This window comes from Aphelocoma coerulescens, chromosome 8 (genome assembly GCF_041296385.1).
Source record: "Aphelocoma coerulescens isolate FSJ_1873_10779 chromosome 8, UR_Acoe_1.0, whole genome shotgun sequence".
Classification (NCBI taxonomy): domain Eukaryota; kingdom Metazoa; phylum Chordata; class Aves; order Passeriformes; family Corvidae; genus Aphelocoma; species Aphelocoma coerulescens.
This window is the reverse complement of record NC_091022.1, coordinates 5,207,274-5,224,078: the sequence shown is the minus strand read 5'-3', so window position 1 is coordinate 5,224,078 and position 16,805 is coordinate 5,207,274. Positions and strand designations below refer to the sequence as shown.

Here is a 16,805-nt window from a genome sequence, read left to right as displayed (position 1 = left end):
TGGTGAGGGGTTGGACTGGATCATCTCCAGAAGTCCCCCTTAACCCCATCGATTCCATGAGTCTATATTCGTGCATCTGTGACCTCACCGGGCGCCTGGTGCTTTCCTGCTCATGGCCTCTGGCCTGCGGCGCCAGGCTCCGTGTGCGGGATGAGAGGTGCCCGTACCCCCGCACCCCGGCTCCTCCCCCGCGGTGACGGCCCCGCGCCCGCCCCGCCCCGCCCCGCCCCGCCCGCTCGCTCCCCGAGAGGCCGCTCGGCTCCGCTCTCCTGCTCAGCTCCGCTCCCCGCCGCCGCACACCGCCCGGGAGCCGCCGTTGCCTGCGCTCGCCGCCCGTTCCGGCCCGGGGGAGCCGCTCCGAGCAGGGCTGCCGAGGTGAGCGCCCGGGGCCGGGGCAGCGTAGGCCGGGGACTGGGGCAAGCTCCCCCATCCTGCGCGGGGCCGCTCCCGCCGCCGCTTCCTCGCTCCCCTCTCCATTCCCTTATTTCTCGTATCCCGACCCCCCCCGCCGCCGCCTCCGGCCGATGTTTTATTCATGGCCCGGCGGGCTTTGTGCGGAGCGGGCTCGCCGGGAGCGCCGGACCCGCGGCGGCGGCGGGGAAATGGCTGCGGGTGGGCGGCTCGGAACCCCCCCGGCCCGGCAGTGCCGGGGCCATCGCGCCCGGGGGGCTCGGCTGCGGCTCCGCGGCCGGGGTGGGAACGAACCCCGCGAGCGGCTCTCCGCAGGTTTTTATACGTATAGCTGTATGTCGATATCTGTATCTATTTATCTATGTTCTTTTTTGATGTTCGGCAGCAGCGTATTGCAGCACCGACCGCCCGTGCGCCGGGCGGCACTTACACCATCACCGAGTTAACTGTAGATGTCAGACTGTGCTTACTCTGGGGTGATGTCAGATTGGTAATAACGCGCAGAAATGGGAATTCGGTGCGGGCAGACCGCGATGGAGACGGCACAGAGACCCAGCTGGCGCGGATAGACCCGGCGGAGCTGCTCTGTTCCCCGGTGCAGGGCCTGCTGCGGGGGCAGTGCCCTGGCGCGGGCGGAGCGTGGGGGCACTGCGATAATTAGCATTATTTGTGGGTAGCTGCGGACTCGGAGGAGCAGATATTTGTGCCTGGAGCAGAGATACTTGGCTGGTTTTGCCTTACAAAGGTATTCAGGCGTGTGTTGGTTAGAGAGTCGGCTGATGCCTGTCTTGTCTGCAAGTTGTGCCATAAGGCAGCCTCCTCCGGTATCATCAGTCCAAAGGAGGAATTCTGTTGTGTGCTGTGGAAAGCTGGCTGTGATCAATAGGCAGTGTCATGTTAGCTCCCGATACTGCCTCTTGATTTCTCCCAAGCTGATCATGGACCAGTGAACTAAAGCTGAGAGATGCTGAAACATGTCCCTCACCTTACTCAGTTCCCCCTTCGCCTGCCCTTCACTTTCTCTATCCCCTGGTTGGTTGGATTTCAGTGGAAAAATTCTGGTACTGAGCCTGTTCAGAGAAATCCGTGTGTTTTGGTTTTGCTTGTCTAACTTGCGCGTTTGATAATAGCTGAAAGGCTGAAAATCCCCGTGCACATGGTCTGGGGGTATTTGCCCTTCTGTGCAAGTGAAGTGAACCGATACTGCTTGATGTTGTTTAACCTTGTATTGTCTTAGGCGTCATATGATAAGGCAGCTTGATTTGTTTAAGGCTTCGTGATGATGCAATGCAATAATAATTATAAATCTTCTCATTGTCTGAAGAATCTTTAAATACTACTCTGTCTTGGGAGGTACTTCATGTGTGTTTATTCCCAAGAGGTGCGGGCATGGATGAGCAGGGTTTGATATTAATCATCTTCATTTTGGGGTGGGAGGGTGGGAGCAGTTTGGCACAGGTGCTTTAAGTTGTAATTTACGGGTGTGATGTCATCTGCTAGATAAGCTTTCATAGGATCTGCCATGTAAATTATGGCCTTTGTTTATATACATGCAATTACTTGTTTTGAAAATCCATGCTGTATAGTTTGCTCGCTAGCCTGCGCCAGAGATGTGAATAAGATCCAGCAGAATGTGCTTCAGTTGCGCAATGGAGCTCAGTGGTTGAAAACATTTCGCTTTGCTTTGTGCTTGCAGCCTGCTCCAGGTGCGAAGGTGCTCCATGACATCCACGCACTGCGATGTGCACGGTGGTTGGCTGTGAAAGTAGTGGCCAGGTGCTTTGTTTATTTTCTTCTTTCTCCATGATCTAGTATGTTCCGTTCTTCAGAAGAAGCAGGGTGCTGAAATGACTGATTTCAACTAATGTGTGCCGGAGAGACCAGCCTGGTTATTTCAGAATGCTGTGGTTTGTTACGCAATCAGATTAACAAAGGTTAAAATGATCATTCAGCTTTGGGTAAATATGATCGATAGAACAGCGTGCATTAGGGTGGCTGTTTACATTGGGCAGATCTGCTGCAGTTGGTGTGTTGCAAATATTGGATGGAAACAGAATGAGTGGACACAGTAGTGTACTAAATAAATTTTTAGTAATCTCTTTGGGATTATGATGTACTTACTATCGATTGTCTGTGCTCCAAGAGCTTCTGCAGTGCCTTAGGTGCTGCCTGCATGCATGGGCAAACTTACTTTCAGCTTCATTTAGTTGACAGTCCAAGGCCTTGTTGAACTTCTTTGTGTACAGCTGGTGGTGCCTGGGGTGCGGTGCGGGTTCTGGGCTACTGCAGTCCAGGGGTTGGGTCAAGCAAGATGACCAATGCTCAACCGGAAGCTTCCTAAATTAAACAAAAAGTACAATTCCAGCCACATTTGCTGAAGCTGGCAGCTCCTCAACTGGTCCATTATTAGTTGGCCATTTCCTGTTGTTGTGGAGGCAGCGTTGCTGCAGGAGATGTTTTCAAGGCTTGTCTCCCTGAATCTGCTCAGCAAGGAGGTGATGACGAGTGGGCCGCACCTCAAAGGTTGTCTCAGGCACCGCTGTGCTGGAGGTGAGACCCTGCCAGGAGAGACAGCAGCTGAGAGGGGAAGGGGAAGCTGGGATGCGGAGGAAGTATCCAGAGCGTGGGCAGGAGAGGGAGGTGTTGGTCAGCATGGACCTCTGTGTGTGTGTGCAGTGCCTTGCTGGGACCCCCGTCTGCAGCTGCACTGCGGTGGGCTCGCCTGGGCTCTGCTGCTATAGTAGTGCATCTGAAAATACAGGATGTGATGGCATCCAGGGTTTGGGGGAAAGGAGGAATAACCAACTTCTGCAGTCAGTTTTCCAGAGGCCTTCGCATTGGTGTGGAGCCTGAGCCCTTCCAATCTTCTTCTCATTTAGGGAAAGGTAAGGGACCTTCAAGGATGCTGCTTTTCCATCCTCTAGCAGGGAATGGAACAGGACTACATTTTGAATACATGTTCAAAAATACTCTGGAAAGAGCTTATTATTATTGTTATTTATTTTCTTGCTGGCTGTGTTTAATTCTATATAAGCAGACATGTAAAGGCAAAGGGATTTCACAGGCACTTGCAAATGTCTATCACTGTGCTACTGGCTGCTCTCTGTGCTGTGTAACATCTGTGATAAATGTGTACATAAGCACATTTTGGGTACACTGGAATCTAAAGAGGTACTTTGGAGAATAGGTAATCTTATTAAGGCTGTGTTGTTGTAGGATGTTCAGAAGAGGCAGTGTGGAATCAGTAATGTTAAGACTATTTCTTTTACTGTTGCAAGTTTACTTCAGCTCTGATTTATTAACAGGTTGGTTTCTTGTCATCTTTAATCTTGTGAATGAAGTAAGAGCAGTTATTCTGTGTCAGACTAGAGGTCTGTCTAGCTCGGTAGCTCTTCTGATGGGACCACTTCCAGGTGCATGGGAAAACTGGAACAGCGACGTTCTCCTCCTTATAAACCCTTGTAGCAGTCACTGCTCTAGGAGACCTTTGGGCTGGCAGTTCCAGGGAGGCTTATGTGTTTAATAGCTTCTGATGGATTGTCTTCTCTAAAAAATGTCTTAATTAGTTTTGAAAAACTTCATGGTGTTAGTGTTCACAACCTCCTGTCCTGGTGAACTTCTGGTATAATTGTCCAGTCTGAAAAGGATTCTTTTTTTTTCATTTTTCAGTTTGCCATTTGAAGTGCTTGTGATTTTATCTGAATTCTGGAAGAATATATTTCTTTCTAGATTTTCACACAGAAATTAACTATATGTAGTTAGAAGGTATGTCAAGATAACTGTTTTATATTTGCAGTGAGGTATAATCCCAGCCCTGTTTACAGTCACCTTTCATGCATAGGTACCATTATGGCTGTCATATTTAGGTGACTGCATGCAAAAAAATGTTCAAATAGGAGAAGTGATTTCTGCAGCTGTACATCCTGGACCTAGATTGGGATAAGTCTTGATTCAGAACCACTCAGATGACAAAAGAGTTGCTGCAAGCCAAGGAATAACTTCAGCAATGTTGCTGGAAGATTTACCAAAGTAAATCTTTGCAAGGCATCTGGTGTAACATTTTAGGGGATGCGGAAGGATGTGGAGAACGGAATTTAAAAGTTGTATTAAAGAGCTTGAAGTTAAGTAATACAGATTCCAATAAGTGCAGCATGATGCAGAAAAAGTGGTGACTCAGTCCCTGAACTGTTCTATAGGTTGGCTTCTACCATGCCATCCTTGACCATTTCAGGAATAGATGGGTGGTAATGAAGTTGTGGTTGAAATTCCACTTTTCTTTTTGTGGCAGGGGAGCAGGATCCTTTGGCTGTGAATTGACCTACAGTATTTGCTTTTGTGCTGGCGGTTCAGGAGTCTGGGTTGCAGGAGCCCTCTGGGTCACAGACTTCTGGATGCTGGTGGTAAAGTTGTGTTTGGTTTATTAAAAGAAGCTCTTCAAAGGTTGGCAATTTATTATTAGAATTATACAATCAAAGAGTATCCTGAGCTGGATCCCATCAGGATCCCCTGGCCCTGCACAGGACACCCCAACAATCCCTGAGAGCGTTGTCCAAACGCTCCTGGAGCTCTGTCAGCCTTGGGAATGTGCCCATTCCATGGGGAACCTGGTCAGTGCCCTTACTGTGGCAGCTTCCTAAATCCTGTTGATAAAAATGGGTAGAATTTTCATGTTTTTAAAGCAAATAGAAATTTTTCGTCTTGTCATTTCTACTGTTATTCCACCCTTAAGCTTGTAAACTTATGATTAAAGTGGGTGGGATTTCAGCCTGATTGTTTACGGGTGGAATAATAGTAGAGACTGACCAGACAAAGATTTTCTTTTTGTTTTAAAAATAGAGAGGCTTACATAACGATGCTGTACAGAACAACAGTATATGTGTATGGATCTCTGGAACAGTGTTAATCCGACAGCATCCCTTGCCTGCATGTCTGCTGTTGCTTGTTTCAAAGGAAGGTAATTCTGGAGTGAAGAGATGGCAGTGCCAAGTGATTTAACTGGAGTATTGATCCAGTCCTGAGCAGATTTTAGGCAGCGCTCTGGGTTAGAAATTTGGAGAAACACGTTTTCAAACCATTGTAAGCTCCTAATTTGTTATCTGAATATGAGAAAGCCATTCTTCCTCTTTTTTTGTGGAGCACTGTCTGTCTCCTGGTGTTTTCAGTTGTTTGCTGAGATTCATGTCTTAATGTGTGGCATGTGCTTAGGAAATCTGAGGCCCCGTTTTGGATAATAAAAAAAAAAACTAATGAGCATGTCTGAAAGCATCAGGATGGAATCAGAGGCTTTCCTCTTGCTATGAAAGTGGCCTCAGTTTGTTCTCCTTCTGTCTCTGTATCTCTAACAGAAAAGCACAGACTTTTTCCGTCAAGTTTGGGAAAAGATAAAGAGCAAGTTCACTTGAAATATATATTTAATAGGGAAAATTTTCCAGGATCTATATATACAGGTGGGCATTTTCCCAAAAGTATGCTAGGTGTTGAGGCCATAAAAATATTGCTGCTAACCAAAATTCCAGCCCTGAATGTATCTATAAATACCGTAGCCTCACCCCTTTGGCTCTGTGAAATGATACGTAGCTGGAATAATTTCATACATCAGGACATAAAAGGACCTTGGTGAACTTGTGCTTTTATAATAAACAAGGAAAAGTTTGTCCAGGTTGCCCAGTTTATCCACACAAAGACAGCTCTTTGCTTGGGGAGAGGGAGGGCCTTACCTCTTAGACTTTCCTCCTTAGGATTTTTATCTCATCTTGTCCCAAGATTTTATTCATACAAGCAAAACAAATTTAATGTTTATGCATGTTAGGCAGACAGAGCTCTGCATTTTGGAGTCATGGCTAATTAGATTTGTGGAGCCTGTGCAATTTTGGATATTGGGCAGGGAGATTGTTTTTGCAGGAAGACACGGAGGAAGGAACACAGTGCTTGTATTCCCTTTATTGCAGTGGCAGCAGCATTTTCCAGGCCCTGTGTGGGTTCATGATGTTGGTGTGCTGTTCCTGGGGAAGCAGGCTTGTTGCAGTTCACCTTTGTGTTTGGAGAATTCCTTTTAAATTGCTATTCAGTAAAGCTCCGAGTATCAGATATTTGCACATCTCCAGTGGAAAACAGTCTGAGGGAAGAACTGGCTCGTAAACCAAAACAAATGCTGTCTTTCTAAGGGCTGGTAATGGGCTGTAAGCCCATTTTTGCTTCAGCTTTGAGGGATGACTAAGATGTTTCTCTGTTCTGGCAATACCCACTTTGGATCCTGCTGCTTAATTTTGTCTGCATGCCTGCTCACCCCAGCTGCATCTTGAAGGGAGCACAGCTGATGTGCAGTAAATGCACCGACAGAGTGTGCAGGAGCTGGTCTTTTGTTGCCGATGGATGTGCCCAGCTCCAGGGCGTTCTCTGAGCTGGGGTGTTTCAGGCTGTGGTTCGGCTGCTGAGCATGGCCAGCCATGTGATTCTGAAGGACAGGCTGCTGCTCCTCTCCTCCCAGCACAGCCGTGCCTCTTACGTGCGTGCAGTAGCTGTGGTGTGGTGGATGCCCAGAGGCTCAGCTTTCCCTTCCGAGCCTTTATTTTTGCAGGAATCTGAAATAGCCGAGCTGAAGCTGCTGAATAAGCCTGACTGAATCCAGGGTAGCAGATCTGGCTCTCCCCTTTGCCTGCCACAGAAACGTGGAGAGGAGAAATTCCTGCGAGTACTTCAGGGAATTGTTTGATTAGTGGGTGAAAGGAAAGCCAGACAGGGTTTTCTAATCCCATCTCTATTATTTTTACCACTCAAAGATCTAAAGGATATAATTGTTTTTTCTTATGATTTATGTTTTTAAATGACTCCCTAGTTTTCAGGTGTGGGAGTCTATCAGCCAGTGCTACTGAAATGAAAATCAAAACCTCGCGATGAACAAGTTCCTGAGATGATCTCCGTTTAAGAAAATAGTAAGAGGGAGCTGTATTCGTTCTGCTTTGGTCATGTTGGATAAGGTCTATCTTTGAGATTAAAAAGTCCTGATGCTCATGGGAGGAGGGGAGTGCTTCTTTCTTTTGTCTCCAGTGTTGCAGCAGAGATGCTAATTAACCACCAAACAAATTGGATTTGGGCAAGTTTGCCTTTGCTAGGGCAGTGAAAATGCTTTGTTTGGGAAAGCTGCGCAAATTACACCTGCAGGCATTCATACAGAGATAAATCACCCCCTGGCTGCCCCAAATCTTCCTGCTTCAGTCCACAGAAATATGCCAGAGAAGCTTTGGGAATGGCAAGAGTCAGTGAGCATGTTCTGGAGCAGGTTGTGTACAGGCACAGCCCTGAGCAAAGATGTCACAGCAAGGAGTGACTGTGATCCCAGCACAGAGAGGCTCCATCAGTGGGATGGGCACGTCAGGGCGAGCAGCTCGGAATGTGGGGCTGCTCTGCTGTTCTTCCCCAGTGAGCTGGATTTTCTTGTAACTGCCATTCTGCATCTTTGGCGTTTTGGCAAAAGAAAGACTGTTTTCTGAAAAATCAAACATTAAAACATGGAATAAGAGGCCTCAGGTTTAGTAACAGCGTTTAGGAGAATAATAAATGCTCAGCCTTGTGAAGCTGCGTTTAGTTGTACATTTATTTGGGGATTTTTTACAAGCATAATGGAAAATTATGCACTCGACTGTTCTCAGGGTTGCTGTGGGATTCAGGGGACCTAATTTCCCTAAGACTATGAAAATCCCAGGCTTTACCGTGTAATTTTTGTTGCCTTTATACTCCTGTGCTAGTCTCTGAGCCTTCTTTCATCCACAGCAAATGCTTGGGTGCTGCAACAGAAATAGTTTAAAAGCCAATGATTTGAGAGAAAAAGAGCAGGAGCTTCTTAGATGTCTGGGGACTGGATGAAGTAGGATTAATCTGGCATTAAGTCAGAAATTTGTGAGAGAAGCTCGGTCAAGTGACTGGCTGGAGAGAGGGGGGATTCATGAAGTCAAAGTCATTTCTTCAGCCAAAGGGGGATCAGGCTGACATATTTCTGACAGGGTGTTTTGCCTGGCCTCTCCCACAGACTCTGGGTAGTTGTCACATACTTTCTCTGCAATTGCTTGGCATTCTGAGAGCTCATGCCTTAAAAAAGGACTAGGAGTGAGCAGCTTTCCAGAAGGTCATTGGAAATTTAATACTACAGTGTAATGAGGTTTGTGAGTTACCTGTAACGCAAATAACAGTGCTGACGAATTGCTTTTCAATTATTAATTCTTGTACAGTAAGTTGTTGGTCATTAAGATGGGTTGTCTATGCAAAGTGGTTCCATAAAATGCAAATTATTAGTTTCTATGTGGGTCAGAAAACATTGCATACTTGGTGTAACTCTTCTAGTTAAATAGACTCCTTTGCTAAGCAAATAATTTAAGCACTGGTTTACCCTCAGCATTGTCAAAAACATACATGAGTTCTTGCTGAGTGTAAATAAAAGGGTTTCACCTTTGAATGATGACTGCAGGATTTGGCTTAAAAGCTATTTTTGGGCCACAGGCACAGCCCAAAGCTGGGGGATGTATGTGGCTCTGCTCCTGGAATGGCGTCAGGATGGAGGATGACTAAGTCACCCCTGCAACTTCCTCATTGCTCCAGAAAGGTGGTGATTTATTGCAGCTCTGTGTCAGCAGTAAGTCGCCGTCCACTCGTGCTGATTCAGCCACCCAATGTAGCTGGGAGTTAGGGATGTGCCCCGGGTCCCTCCCGGCTCCTTCCCACCCAGCAGCTGCTGAGGGTGGAAACAGGGCCATCGCCCTTCCTGCCCCGTGTCCGAGTGCCAGCCAGGCCACGGATCCTGTTCTTATGGATACGTGGGATCGGGATGGCGTTCCTGCCGAGTCAGGGAAGATTGGCTGGGCAAAGCCTCAGGGCTCTGGGCTTCTGAAGGTGCTGAGGTTGAAGCAATAGCAAATGTGGCAGAATCAGCACAGTGATGTTGCTGCTCAGTGAAAAATTGGTCCAAACCCTTCCAGGCCCTGCCCTGGCGTTCCTTTGTAGGCAGAACAGGTTAGGCAGCAGCACAGGACTGGAGAGACTACACAAAACAAGGGGGAGTTCACTGAAGGTGTTCATTAAGTGTGATGAGTCGAGGGTTCTTGTTTCTCTGCGGTTTACAGTGCCTTCCGTGCACGAGGACGGATTTCTTTGCTCCCATTTTGATGAGTAAGGCACGTAGTTGTTTTACTTCTGTCTTTTGCCTCCTGCCCACCCTCCGAAAGAAAGCCCAAGGTGCAAACCGCCACCAGTCTATAAAGACCTGATTTTGAAATAAAAACACTTCATTTCAGGTACAGGAATGATCTGGCTGTGATGGAGACTGATGGCAGTGCCTCCTCTCATCCACCCTGCTCTCCCAGGAGCCAGTGCTGTCCTGGAAAAGCACATGAAGAACCCACTTGTTCGCTCTTGTTGTCACAGCCCTTATCTCTTTAGTGGAGAGTAAATAACCAGGATAATTGTTGTGTTCCTGTATGTTTTGCACCCTAAGACAAATGCAGAAGAAACAACTCTTTTCTAGGGCATTTTTGCATCATCCTGTGCTTTGAAAAGGCACAAAAAGGCTGGTGTTGGCCATAATCAGCATCAGCTGCTTCCCAAGGTGTTATCTCGCCAAGCAGGAGGCAAGTTTTGATGCAGTCCTGGTCAGAGGCAGAGGTGGGAGTGAAGATCCCAGGTGAATTAACCATGCCATAAGGATAAGGAAATTATGCTCCAAAATCTTAGGGCTCTTCTAGCATGTGGGGTCAGCTCCGCTTTTGATCTTGGTTGTGACTGAATATCCTCAGGAATAAAATCTGCAAGTAGGAGTGGAGGCAGCCCTGAAGACTTCTGGATTTTTCTTTCATGTTTACTACCTGGTGAATGTCACTGTCTGGTTTGCTGATGGATTCTTTTGATGAGTAAATTGGTGAGCTCTCAATTTTTTTAAGTGTTCAATTTCCCATTTTTTTTTCCTTGTCTATAATTTTCCATTCCTTACTTGCTGCCATTTCCCCTGACATGCTATGAACATACCTGAATTTTTGCGTTGAAATGGTTTTATTGCTTTCAAAATACTGAGTGTGATTGGGTGTAAAAATGAAAATAGCATGTGAGCTTCAGCCTGTTGCTTCAGTGCCAGTGAAATCAAACTCCATGAGTTAGCATCCATATCCACAAGGTGTTTTCCAAGTGCAGACTAAACTGAGGTGCTGACTGTGGGAACGCTGACCAGTGTTGAGGGGGAAAAACCCCAGCACTGGAGGAGTGCAGGGACCTTTCTGTATCATCAGACTGCAGGACTGGTTTTGGGCCTTGATTTAAATGTCAAAGGAGTGATGGAAAGCAGATGGGAGTGACTTTGGCTCTTAAGGTGGTGTGTGCTTGTTGGTGGTAGGGGTTGGAAGCTGTCTCCAGTTCTTCATCCCTACCTGGTCATTAGCCACCAGGTTGTGTAGGTTGGAGGATCTGAGCTGCTCTAGGACTGAGTTTAAAACTGCTGGAAATTACAGCAGGCTCAGGGGCAGCACCTTAGACCTTCAGTTGTTTGTACTTACCTGGAAATGTAGGAGTGCTGTGTTCATCTGTCTTTGGCAGTTCCCCTAGTTTCTGTCCTGTTTGCTGTTTTGTTTTAGGCAATATTGGGGAAAAAAAGAGAACAAGCATGCACTGGTAAAACTGCTTCAAAGCCTGTGATAAGGAGGAGAAAGTGTACGTGCTTCCAGATATTGCTGGAATAGGAGACAAATTACATGGGGTAGGGAATGGTGCACCGGGATGGGAGTTGGGAGATCACAGCTCCTTTTCCCAGGGGGCTGTGGAGCTGCTGTGATGGGAGTTGCCCATCCAGGCTCTCTGCAGCCACAACAATGTCTTTGTGATAAGACTTTGAGCTTGTTCTGTGCTTTGCTATCACAAAAATAAAAACTGGCTCTTTTTCTCACCTTTGAAGTGAGGTTTTTTGGGTTTTGTTTTCTTTTTTTTTTTTAACAGAGTGAAATCTAGATTATTTTTCAAAATCCTTTGATCAACTTGAACCTCAGTAGCTTAATTCTGTTCTCATAACAGATTTGCTTGTCAAATACTATTTTTAAGTTCAGGATTACAGTGGAGAGTATTTCGTCTTGCTGCCTATGACAAGTACTGATGCTCAGAGTACAGTCCTGGGACTGGGGTGTGCATCCTTATTTCCTGATGATTTTGAAGCTTCACCCACCTCTGCAGGGTGAAGATGGTGCTGCTGGACTGCAGGGTTGTATTGCTAATAACTGTAAACAACAGTTCTGATTCATTAGTCATGGAAGACAGAAGTACAATCAAATATTGTGGCTATGTTAATTTGTTTACAAATAGGAAAATTTATGTAAATAGCAGTGCAGATGAGGTTTAGCACGTCTTTTCTGGTTGCCCTCTTTAGAAGGTGTATGGCTCCCCTGCACGTCTGGCATTTGGTTGTCCCCCAACTTCAGCTCCCTATCACCTTTCTACAGTCCCTGCCTACCTTATATAGACTCTAGTCTTCAGGTACCTTGGGCTTAGCATGCGTTAAAAGTTAACATCTAGGAAGAAGTTCCGAGTAATGGTCCGAGGCATGGTTGGCCTCCATGAAGCCCAACAAAGGAGGTATTCACAGATGTTCATAGCATGGCCTGGGTTGGAAGGCCATGCTATATCATTCCAACCCCTGGAATAGCAGGGACACCTTCCACTACACCAGGTTCCTCCAAGCCTCATCCAGCCTGGCCTTGGGTATTTCATGTTGGCTGACTCTTCATTTTGGGGTAAAGGCAGCACATGAGCATGTTGTGTCTGCATTGTCACCATTCAGAGATGGTGTCAATAACCAGAAAAAATGATGTGGAGGGTGGGAATATAATGTTTGTAAATGTAACAAACAAGGAGGTGGCAAGGTGGAGGGCTGAGATGGGATGTGATGAGCTAAACAGCTGATGGCACGAGGCTGGAAACATGAGCAAGAGAAACTGAGGCACGGCCTAGCAAAACTAAAAGGAGGCAATTGCTGTTGGAAAGGAAATTGTGTAAGGGCACACATGTGCTTTGCATTGCTGTCTCAAGGCATGTGGTCGGGAGCAGAAATGATCAAATGTTTCTTTCCCTTGTCCTTCATACAGTGTGTGGTATGAATAAAAGCTTTCTGAACTCAGGGCCAGAGCTGCTTTTTGTAGGTTGCCATGGCTTGTGTTGCTTTTCCTTTTTGTTCAGCCTTCTCTTCTAATGGGTGACATGCAGTTGGGCTGGATCCAGACAGAAAATTTGTCACTTGAATCATGCTGAACAGCACCACTAGGTATGGGCAAGGCAGAAGAGGAAAGATTCAGTCAGGGTTTTTTCTTCAATTCTGAAATATTAAAGATCAGCCAAAAAGCTTGTAAATATTCCAGTTGTGAGCTGCAGTGATTCTGCTTAATGTGCATTACTGATCTTCCTGTCATCTCTTCCAGGGGGAAATGTTAATATTCCACTTAGGAGCAGTATTTCTTTTGATCTTTGGCTGCACCCCTTGTTTGTTCCCTAAACCTTCTTTCTTTCTACCACAAACCACTTAGATAACTGGTGTTACAGGAAAATAATCACCACTTGTGTTAGTTCCCTGATTCTCAGTGGTGCTGATTTGTATTCTGGGATTTGATTGCAAGACAGACAAGTAGATAAATATGTAAAAGGCAAAGCAACAGCAACAAGAAAAGAAAGAAATTGTATTTGATTGAAATCCATTTCTCTACAGCGCCTTAACTATAGCTAATTGGATGTGTGGTTTTGGGGGAGAACTGATGTTATGGGTGAAGTTTAATGGATGAGCCTTCACTTGTTAAACTTGGGATGGGGCTTCATGGAAGAAATCAGTCTCATCATGGCATGGACACATTGTTGGGAAAGAGGGAGCACTGGCTGTGGGGATACAGTGATCTGTAATTCCAGTAGCTTTGGCTGGTTAAAGACCCTGCTCTATAAATGAAGGCTTGTTGGTATTTCTGTTTTATGTACCCACCCGAGCTGTGTGGTATTGCAGTGACCTGCAAAAGCCAGAGCAGCACGAATTTCTGTGTAGTTTCGTGTTGCCACTTGTGCTGGTGCATGGGATGTTTGACAGGAGAGGTCCTGGCAGGACACCAAGGAGCAGGAGCTGGCTTGTTAGCAGAGGTAATGGAGGGAAGGCACGAAGCCGATGCAGCAGGGCTTCGTGTCCAGGACAAAGAGCTCCAGTGCTGGTTTTGGGCAGGGAAGATCATTTGTATCTGCAAAGTCTTAGGCAACATAAAGTTGTTCCATGGGCGTCTTCTTTGCTGGCTTAAAATTTTAAGGTGTTTCTAAAAAGCTCTTAAGAAATTCCTTGGTTAACTTTGCTTCCAAGTCAAAAGGATGTTATTATGGAGTTTCTTCTCACCAGCACTAGCGCCATTTCCCATTTCCTCTTCTTATATTTGCCCTCACCACATTCATTACCAGTTGTGTTGTGTTGGTGCAATGAAACCCCAGATGAGATCAAGTGTTGTTCTGGGAAGTGCAGTCATGCCTTTCAGCAAGGGGGTTGGCTTCCCAAAGCTCACAAGGTGGGCAAGAGGGAAGGAACAGGGAGATGGACAGGAGACCCCAACAAGTTATGCCATAATGATCAGCCCATGCTGACTTGCTGTGTTGCACTTCTGCAACTTTAGTTACTTTTTGAAGAGAAAAGAGTTGCCCCTGTACTTCGGTTGGGGTAGGAGGAGTGTTACTACCTGGTGGTTTCTGTATTCCTACACTGTTTCCCATGTATCTGCCTTTGGTTTCTCTTGGGTGCAGGATGAAGTGGACTTCATGGACCTGGTGTAGGGAATAACTGTGTTTTCAGTTCATCTTTAAAGTCTTGGGTGGGCTTATGGGGTCTGTGTAGGATGGCTGGGGGGATTGGGGGATTCCACTGAACACTTCCTGAAGAGGGAATTGCTTCTTTCTTTGTTTCTGTACATCCCCAGCCGAGCTTTTTGGATAACAACAGTTTGGGAAAGCAGAGGAATATAATGAAAGTTTGCCATCAAATTTGAAAAAGGCCTGTTTCTTCTATGGATATAAGAGCAGAGGGATGGAAAGGTGGAGCTTTCTTTTGCCTCTGCTGTGCTACTTGTCCTTCGCTTTCCTGTCTGTGAAATGATGTAAAAATGCCAACCACCTCCGCTTAGCACAGGGGAATGAAGGAGTAAAAGCTCAGTGAAATTGCAGTCTTTCCACATTCATAGAAAGAAGCAACCGTTCTGTTTGGTTTAGGGGGGGGTTACCTGTCTTTCATTTCTTTTACATTGTTTTTTCATCTTCCTCTCCGATGTGTGCTGAAGGAAGTGCTGGTATTCCTGCAGTCTCCGAGGAATGATGGATTATCATCGGTTAAGGGACTGACAGTCTAATTGAAATGGTGAATTTTGAGCACGCTGTGAGTGCACTTGTTCCTTGTGTGTTCAGTGCACAGACTCAGTGTCTGTGGTGTATGAATGTTTGCTAGTGACAAAACTCATTTTCATGTTTATACACTTAATGATTTGTTTTGGTAAAACCCCCCTATTTTTAGCCTTTTTGAATCCAGTAGAAAAATTAATTTACTTTTAGAGTTGGTCACCTTTTTTAAGATTGCACTTTTTTCCTCCAAAACCTGCAAGTAGCATTTTTCCTCATGTTTTCTTCCTACTCAACTATGCAGAGCCAATCAGAATGTTATTTTTTTAGTCCTACTATAACTTGTATGGTAAACAAGCAGTTTATTCTATTCTGCATCAGATTCCTGCCTTAGCTGAGGACAGCATAAAATGACTGAAGTGATTGGGCAGCGACTCTAAGAACAAAGGGCTTGCCATGTCCAGTCTCCTGAAATGCCTCTGTGCCGATGTGGGAGCAGGGATGGTAGGAATGCACCTGTTCCTCCAAAGGAACTGTAATCAAAGGTGCAAGTGCCCATAACTGGAGGTACATTTGTAACATTGATAATAATAATCTTTATCATAGCTTTTAAGTACAATCATAGAGTCATTCAAGTTTGAAAAGATCTAAGATCGAGTCCTGCTGTTCCCCCTCTGCATTGCCAACCCCCCCACTAATTTGTGTCCCCGGATGCCGCATCTGCATGTCTTGTAAATCCCCTCAGGGATGGTGACTCCAACCCTGCCCTGGGCAGCCTGTTCCAATGAAGAAATTTTCTCCAATATTCAATCCAGTATTCCCAATCTAAACTTCCCCTGGCCCAGCTTGAGGCTGTTTCCTCTCCTCCTGTCCCTGTTCCCTGCGAGCAGAGCCTGACCCCCCCTGACTGCCCCCTCCTGTCAGGAAGCTGTGCAGAGCCAGAAGGTAATAAGGATAAATGAGAAAGTAATAAGGGTAAATAAGAAGGTAATAGGGATAAATAAGTAGCAGGATGCATGCAGAGACAATAGGGCAGATTGCAGCATAGGACAGCTGTCCAGGTAAGCACCCAGTGTCCCCTGATGACCCTGAGATTAGCACTGGTGACAGACAGGGACACTACCTGCGATTCCAGGTTTGGTACCTTTTGCATGTTCTGAGTTAATCAGTGATTTGTGTGCAGATTGAATTGGATGGCAGTAATTACTGCGGTGCCTGTGCCAAAGGAGACGTGTACAGGTCCGTCAGGATTTTGGGAGGGCGTGTGGGTGTCGTGCAGACAGACCGTGGCAGCAAGAAGCACTGGGTTTAGGTTGGGTTTTCTGCCGACTGCTTGGCACCAAAGCCTCACTTGCCACTACCTTTCACTCTCCCCCCATTTTACATGTGTTAATTGGCTGCAGCCAAAAGATGTTGCTGCCGAACTTGTTACAAGTGAAAGCCAATCTAAACCACGTTGTAGCAATGTACATATTCAGGCACTTTGTCTGAGGTGATCTTCAGAAATGCAACACAACAACAGCAGCGAATGTGCTTTGTCTGGAGCTGTGGAAACCTGTCCTGGCTGTGAGTTTGGTGTCAGCAGTCACCCTGCTCTTGGTGGCTTTCCATTCTCCTTTGTTAGCTTTGTGAGGAAGCAAACTTGAAGCAGGAGGAGAAGATAAGTGGAGACTGAAATTAATATTAAGCACTTCTAGATTAATTTCACTGACAAAATCTCTGCTTGATTTCTGTGGGCGGAGCAGTTGCCAGACCCGTGCCAAATTTTCCAAAAAGGAGCTGGAGAATGTTAAGCACAAACCCCACAGCGTTTCACAGGAGTTTATTCTGTTGTTTCAGTAGTGACTCATCTCCAGAATGATCCATCCTCTTCACTATGTATATGTGGGGAAAAAAAACCACTGACAAAGGTCTCAGAGCCATCTCGGAGCCATACAGAATGCAGTGTCCTGTTCAATTATTAATTAAAGCATCCGAGTGTCTCAAGCCCTTAGGCAATTTTGAGAGTAATCCCGGCAAAAGATGTTTGC

The 16,805-nt window shown here is 46.1% G+C and overlaps 1 protein-coding gene across 3 annotated transcripts in view; it reads left to right on the top strand.

Moving 5' to 3' along the window:
- The first annotated feature begins 238 nt into the window (after positions 1 to 238).
- Positions 239 to 16,805, top strand: part of C8H1orf21 (chromosome 8 C1orf21 homolog) — a 107,972-nt gene continuing 91,405 nt past the window's right edge. For 2 of the 3 annotated variants that reach the window (XM_069022790.1, XM_069022792.1), the window contains exon 1: positions 239 to 375. The gene's annotated coding sequence lies outside the window, so the exon portion shown is untranslated. Of the gene's footprint in view, positions 376 to 1,135; positions 1,157 to 16,805 lie in introns of those variants that run through there. The other variant, XM_069022791.1, reaches the window with a different exon arrangement.